General features: G+C 36.1%; 1 long non-coding RNA gene across 1 annotated transcript in view; it reads right to left on the reverse strand.

The window, feature by feature from the left end:
* Nucleotides 1-6529, reverse strand: part of LOC118497357 — a 71926-nt gene extending 65397 nt beyond the window's left edge. Inside the window, exons 1-2 of the long non-coding RNA XR_004899882.1 lie at nucleotides 6336-6529; nucleotides 4752-4806 (exon numbers count right to left, since the gene is read on the reverse strand). This is a non-coding gene — a long non-coding RNA (uncharacterized LOC118497357). The remainder of the gene's footprint in view (nucleotides 1-4751; nucleotides 4807-6335) is intronic.
* Nucleotides 6530-7489: the final 960 nt, after the last annotated feature.

A 7489-nucleotide genomic window follows, 5' to 3' on the forward strand; every position in this document is an offset into this window, starting at 1 on the left:
ATAGAGGGAGTATTCCTGAACGTAATAAAGGTCATATATGAGAGACCTACAGTCAACAACATACTCAATGGGCAAAAACTAAAATCTTTCCCACTAGGATCAGAAACAAGACAAGGTTGTCACTTTCACCACTTCTATTCAACATAGTATTAGCAATTTTAGCAGCAGCAATCAGATAAAAAAAAGGGAAATAAAAGGCATCCAAATTGGAAAGGAGGAAACAAAACTGTCATTATTTCTTGATGACATGATAGTGTACATAGAATACCCTATAGACTCTATGAAAAACTCCTTGACCTAATAAATGAATTTGGCAGAACAGCGGTATACAAAGTCAATATCCATAAATCAAAGGCATTTTTGTATACCAACAATGAAACATCAGAAGCAGAAATGAGGAAAAAAATCCCATTTGATATAGCAAAAAGAAAAATAAAATAACTAGGAATAAATGTAACTAAGGAGGTAAAAGACCTGTACTCAGAAAACTATACAACACTGAAGAAAGAAATCCAGGAAGACACAAACAAATGGAAACATATACCATATGCATGGATCAGAAGAATGAACATCATCAAAATGTCCATACTACCCAAAGCAATTTAAAGATTCAGTGTAATACCCATTAAAGTACCAATGGCATATTTCACAGATATAGAACAAACACTTCAAAAATTTATATGGTACCATAAACAACCCTGAATAGCTGCTGCAATTTTGAGAAAGAAGAGCAAAGTAGGAAGGATCACAATACCTGATACCAACTGTATTACAAGGCCACTGTAACCAAAACAGCCTGGTACTGCCATAAAAACAGACAGATAGACCAATGGAACAGAACAGGGAGCCCAGAAATAAACCCAAGTCTCTGGTCAATTAATTTTTGACAAAGGGGGCAGTAGCATGAATTGGAATAAAAACAGCCTTTTCAACAAATGGTATTAGCAGAGCTGCACAGCCATATGCAAAAAAATGAAACTCGAGCCAACTTATACCATACAGAAAAATCAATTCAAGGTGGATAAAAGATTTAAATATAAGTAATGACACCATTAAAATCCTAGAGGAGAACACAGGCAGAAAAATTGCAGATATTTCATGCAGCAGTATTTTCACTGATATGTCACCTAAAGCAAGAGACATAAAGGAAAGAATAAACAAATGGGATCTCATCAAAATAATGGCTTCTGCACAGTTAAAGAAAACAGTGTTAAAATAAAAAGAGAACCAATTGTATGGAAAAACATATATGCCAATGATACCATGGACAAGAGCTTAATCTCCAAAATATATAAAGAACTCACATGACTCCACTCTAGAAGACAAGCAACCCAATTAAAAAATGGGCAAAGGAGTTGAACAGACACTTTTCCAAGGAGGACATACAGAGGATCCAGAGACACATGAAAAGATGCTCAGTGTCACTAGCTATCAGAGAGATGCAAATTAAAACCACAATGAGATACCACCTCACACAAGTCAGAATGGCCATTATGAACAAATCAACAAACAACAAGTGTTGGAGAGGTTGTGGAGAAAAGGGGTCCCTAGTGCACTGTTGGTGGGATTTCAGACTGGTTCAACCACTATGGAAAACAGCATGGAATTTCCTCAGAAAACTAAAAATGGATCTGCCTTTTGACCCTGCAATTCCACTGCTGGGATTATATCCTAAGAACCCTGAAACACCAATCCAAAAGAACCTTTGCACCCCAATTTTCATAGCAGCACAATTTACAATAGCCAAGTGCTGGAAGCAACCTAGGTGCCCATCAGTAAATGAAGGGATCAAAATCAATGGTACACAATGGTACACAATGGAATTCTAGGCAGCAGAGAAAAGGTAGGAGCTCCTACCCTTTGTGACAGCATGGATGGTACTGGAAAGGATTATGCTAAGTGAAACAAGCCAGGCAGTGAAAGACAAATACCATATGATCTCACCTTTAACAGGAACCTAAACAACAAAACAAACAAACACAGAAGATATAACCAAAGATACCAAAATAGAGAACAGGCTGACAGTGACCAGAGCGGAGAGGGGAGGGAATTTCAGGGGGAAAGGATGAAGGGTTTTCAGGAACAAGTCTAAAGGACAGATGGACAATAAGGGGCAGGAAACGGGAGGGAGGTGGGGAAAGCTGGGTGGATCGACTGGGGTGGGGGGAAAAGGCAGAAATCTGTACTTGAACAACAATTAAATTAAAATAAATAAAGAAACAAACAAATAAATAATCAACAAACAACAAGTGCTGATGAAGATGCAGAGAAAAGGGAACCCTGCTGCACTGTTGGTGGGAATGCAGGCAGGTGCAGCCACTTTGGAAAACAGTGAAATTTCCTCAAAATGAAAACAATAAAGTTTCTTCTTCAAAAAACTAACAATAGACCTGCCTTTTGACCCAGTGATTCCACTGCTGGATCCAGAAACACCAATTCAAAGGAAATATGCATCCTCATGTTCACAGCAGCATTACTTAACACAGTCAGGATTTGGAAAAACCCTTAAGTGCCCATCAGTGGATGAGTGGATTTTAAAAAAGGTGGTACATCTACACAATGGAATACTATGCAGCCCAAAGAAATAAGGAATTCCTGTCTTTTGCAACAGCATGGATGGAACTGGAAATTATTATGCTAAGTGAAATAAGCCAGTCAGTGAAACACAAATACTATATGATCTCACTTATGACTGGAATCTAATGAACAAAATTAACTAATGAGCAAAATAGAACCAGAGGCATGGAATCATAGAGCAGACTGGCAGCTGGAAGAGGGGAGGGGTGAGGCAGGGATTGATTTAAAGAAGGTGAAGGGATTAACCAAAGAACATATATGAAAGATGCATGGAGAGGGACCACAGTGTGAGGATTGATTTGGAAGGAGACAAAAGGGAAAAATTGGTACAGCATAAATAATAAAATATTTTAAAGAAAGAAAAGTTCCCCATTTGCTCCCTGTGCTTCAGCATAATATCAGTCTTGATATAAATGTGGATTTTTGGTGATAGAGAAGGATGTATTTGAGGAACTATCTCTGGGAAGTAGTGAGGAAATGCCCCAGCAGACCTGAACCCAGGGAGATGGCGACTGAGCCAGAAGTAGCAATTTCTGCCTGAGAGAGTGGTATCCTAATGAACTCTGACTGACAACTGGCTCTCAGCTTCCCAGGACTCTTTCGGGCCTCCAGGCTGCAGGGTGATTTACCATCAGAGATGTGCAAGGACATCATAGCCTATGATGTCTATGAAGGGGTCCACTCAGCAAGGCACAGAGGGCACAGGATTAGAAGTCCAGGCTCTGGCAGACCCAAGGGTGATCTAATTTCACCCATTAACATCAGTATTATGATATATAAATCACTGCTCCCAGTCCCATTTAAAAAAAAAAAACCTTTAAACTTTTGGTAATTTAGATGAAATTACATCTCACTAGTGTATTAATATTTTTATGTGTGAGGTCAAAACATTTTTACAATTATTGTATTTTATAAACTATTCATAAACTATTCATGTTCTTTGCCTTTTAATTTTAATTTTATTTTCTTACTGATTTGAAGTAGCTCTTGGTATAAATAGCTATTTATTATAGCTGTTATAAATTTCATTCCTGGTGCTTTTGAATGGTACCTTTTTATAAGAAAGTTTTATGTAATCTAACATATTTATGTTTTCTTTCATCTTTTATGCTTAGGGTCTTTTGCTCATTCTAAGATTTTCATTAAAATTCCCTAATGTTTTCTTCCAGTAATTTTATGGATTCATTTTTATGCTTAAATCTCTAATTAAGTGAAAAGTTTTTGCTCTATACAAATCTGTACTCTTCAATGTTTTTGTTACAATGAGCATAAATTATTACTAAAATTTTCTGATATATGTCACTAGCAAGTATAGTACAGATTTTTCTATGAAAATCTTTTTATAAGCCCTGGCTGGCGTAGCTCAGTGGATTGAGCTCGGGCTGCGAACCAAAGTGCCACAGGTTTGATTCCCAGTCAGGGCACATGCCTGGGTTGCAGGCCACGGCCCCCAGGAACCGCACATTGATGTTTCTCTCTCTCTCTGTCTCCCTCCCTTCCCTCTCTAAAAATAAATAAATAAAATCTTAAAAAAGAGAAATTTTTTTTAAAGATTTATTTTAAAAAATAAATAAATTATCTAAAATCTTTAAAAAAAAAGATTGCCAACACTTTGGTTCACAGCCCACGCTCAATCCACTGAGCTACGCCAGCCAGGGCTAAGAAAATCTTTTTATAAAAACAAAACCAATAACAGATATAATTTGAAAAACATCAATATGGTAAAAGAATGAAACTAGACTTCCCATATTTTGTTTTAAAATTTGAAAGATCACCATATATGAGCCTCCCTCTGCTGTGGTTGAAGTCCTCTCATGTGCACACACTGCTCAGCACATGAAGACTGCCAGCTTGTTATTGGCAGCCACACCTCCTTAGGCTTCATATCAATCCCACAGGAAAAAAAATGAAGAAGTCAAGAGAAGAGTAACAGAGTAAGATATAAGTAACCTGTTGGAAGCAGAATCAGTATTCGTTGCCAGGCAGCAACAGTTCTTTTTGAAACATCTGAACTACCCAATAGTACAATTTATTTCTTGACTCTGGCCCCATAGAAATTCTTCAGTTTTCCCAGCCCCAGCAGTCCATAGACCAAAGTATCTCCACTACACACAAAATTAAGAACACAAGCTCTGAAACCAAACTACCTGATTCACAGTGGACTCTGTACTTACCAGCTCTGAGATCTTTTCACATTGTTTGAACATCTCTGTGTCTCAGTTTCCTCATCTGTACAATGAGAATAATAATAATAATAATGATAAAAATGATAATAATAAATTTTACATTCATCTCTTATGGATCAATTATCTGAGTTAATACTTACAAGGCACTAATCAGTGCCTGGAATATGATATTGCTCAATAAATATTCACTATATCTTTATCAGAGTTAAATCTATCAGTATCTGAGTCCTAAGTCCATTGTAGAAGTCCAAAGGAATTAGAAAGTCAGGAATTCCAAGATTTTCTAATTGTTCTCTTGTTTGACAGGTTTAGGAAGATCATGCAATGTTTGCCATTCTACTTTGCTAAATTATAATGTGTGGGCAATTAGTACCTTATTACAATTAACTACCACAGTAAATATGTGGATTGAGGGCTACTATTATTAAAGTAGTTCTTACTCACCTGACCTATGACAAGCAACTTTTTTCCTCCAACTGAGTCAATGATCTACTCACTACTAGTGTGCAATAAAGTTAGAGAAAGTTATTGAATCATTTCAGACCTGTTTATTGATGCCGAGATCCCACTGTGTAATGGAAAAAGAATCTTAGTCACACAGTTAGATACCGGCATTATGGTAGAAAGAAAAGTTTCTTCCTTTAGGTAAACTGTATAACCAAGGTGCAGGCTCATTTTGGAAAACTATATACCACATCTAAATGTAGGTACGTTATTTATTTTTACCTTTTTTCCAAAAAATTCATTAATCAAATTAAGATGCATTAATTTATTATTTTACTCCTTTTTTGTGCAGTATGTTCTGTCTCTGTCTGGTACACTCCATTATGGCTGAATTCTTTGGCTCATTTCTTACAGTTCACTAATTTATACTTTGATGAATTTGTTTTGTTATTTGGTTTACCTACTAAGAACTTTTATTTCAATTATCATATTTTTCATTTTCAAGATTAACAAATTAACAAAAGACTCTTTAAAACGTCAATGCTCTTACTGCCTTCTCCTTAGCGTATAAACTGCCTGCTGTTATGATTGTTCTCTCCTGTCATATCTCTGAGGTTATTGTTAATTACAGTTCATTTAAAATCATATTTGCTTAACTGTTCCCTTGGGCATTTGTACTTTGTTTTATTAAGTTCCGTGCCTATCTTTCATGGTGTTGGTTTTCTTTAAAAGCCTGGTGATTTCTGATTTGGACATCTCTGTCTGTGGAAGTTGGTTCTGTTCCCAGGAGCTTGTTTCTGGTCATTGTGGATGAGCAGGAGCAGAGGTGCTGAGAGGAGCCCCACCTCCTCCCATTCCTCCTGCAGTTTAGTACTTTCTGCAGCAATGTTTCTCAACATTTTTGTCATTATTGTCCTTCTAAGAAGCCTTTTTTAGACATCCCCCACTTCACTGCCTAAGTCCAATGAAATTTTAATACCAGAGATATGCTGCATATCTGTTTATCTACTGTGGCCCTTGGGAGGGCCACAAACTATTGCAATATCTAAGTTTTTTGCTTTCTTCCTTCCTGCCATCCCCCTCCACCTACAAACAATTTTTTTCCTCAGTGGAAGGAATATCACCCACCCTAGCAGAAAATGCAGGCTCTGAAGAATGTTCCTGTCTTTCTTCACTGAATATCCTGGAGGTAAATGCTCTTAACTGCCTTCTCCTTAGAAAGCAGTTGCCAAAAACAAATCTCCTACTCCTTCAGACAATGCCTGAACTTAGAACGTTCAATATTTTCCGAACGACTCCTATCAGTGTGTCTCTGATACAATAGGTTTTGTTGTTGTTGTTTTAATAAATAGACTTTATTTATTACAGCAGTTTCAGTTTCACAGCAAAATGAGCAGGAAGTACAGAGTTCCCACATTCTCCCTCCACACGCCACACACAGCTTCCCCACCATCAACATCCTCAGCAGTGTGGCACACCAATTATAGTCTGTACCAGATTTTAAACAGAGGTTTGCTCTTTTAATCTGATATGTGCTTTCAATATTTCTGGAAATTTTAAAAACTCACCTCTATTGATAGCACTATTTTCAAACAATAATATTAATTCTTTGTGTCTTTATAACTGTTGAAATTTTGAGGAACTGGGGCAGCTGGTTAGGGGAAGGACTTTCTTCACAGTCCTCCATCTCAGCTCTAGCATGACAAAAAAAAGGGTGGAGTTAACTTTCATAAACTGTTATTTTAAATTGTCCCAAAGATCCTCCAATTTATAGCAGAATAATTCTTCTAGTAATAAAAGGCAGGCAAATTATTATTAACTAAATATTAACTAAATATTCAATTTTGAATATACTACTCAAAATAAAGAGTATATATTAGCCTATAAATGATAAAGTAGAATGGCTCCATTTTTTTAGTTCTTTCTTTAATATACTGTACTTATGGTTATGGGAGCTTATGTACATATAATTTATACAGTATATTTAAATTATTTATTAATATTATACATTTAAGTAGTTTATGGAAAAAAGAACACAAATGCCATTAAATTGTATTTCTATTGCATCATATTCACTTTTAATATATATGTATAAATATTATAGTTATACTATTTATACAGTTCTAATATTTTGTGCTTACTAATTTTGTGCTACTTAGTTTACATAGTGTGCGTGTGTGTGTGTGTGTGTGTGTGTGTGTGGTGGGTATGTGTTTCAAGTCTACAAAGTTGCCATTTTTACTACCCATGTTTTCTATATAATTATTAAACAAGATGGGACC

Source organism: Phyllostomus discolor, chromosome 11 (genome assembly GCF_004126475.2).
Source record: "Phyllostomus discolor isolate MPI-MPIP mPhyDis1 chromosome 11, mPhyDis1.pri.v3, whole genome shotgun sequence".
NCBI lineage: Eukaryota > Metazoa > Chordata > Mammalia > Chiroptera > Phyllostomidae > Phyllostomus > Phyllostomus discolor.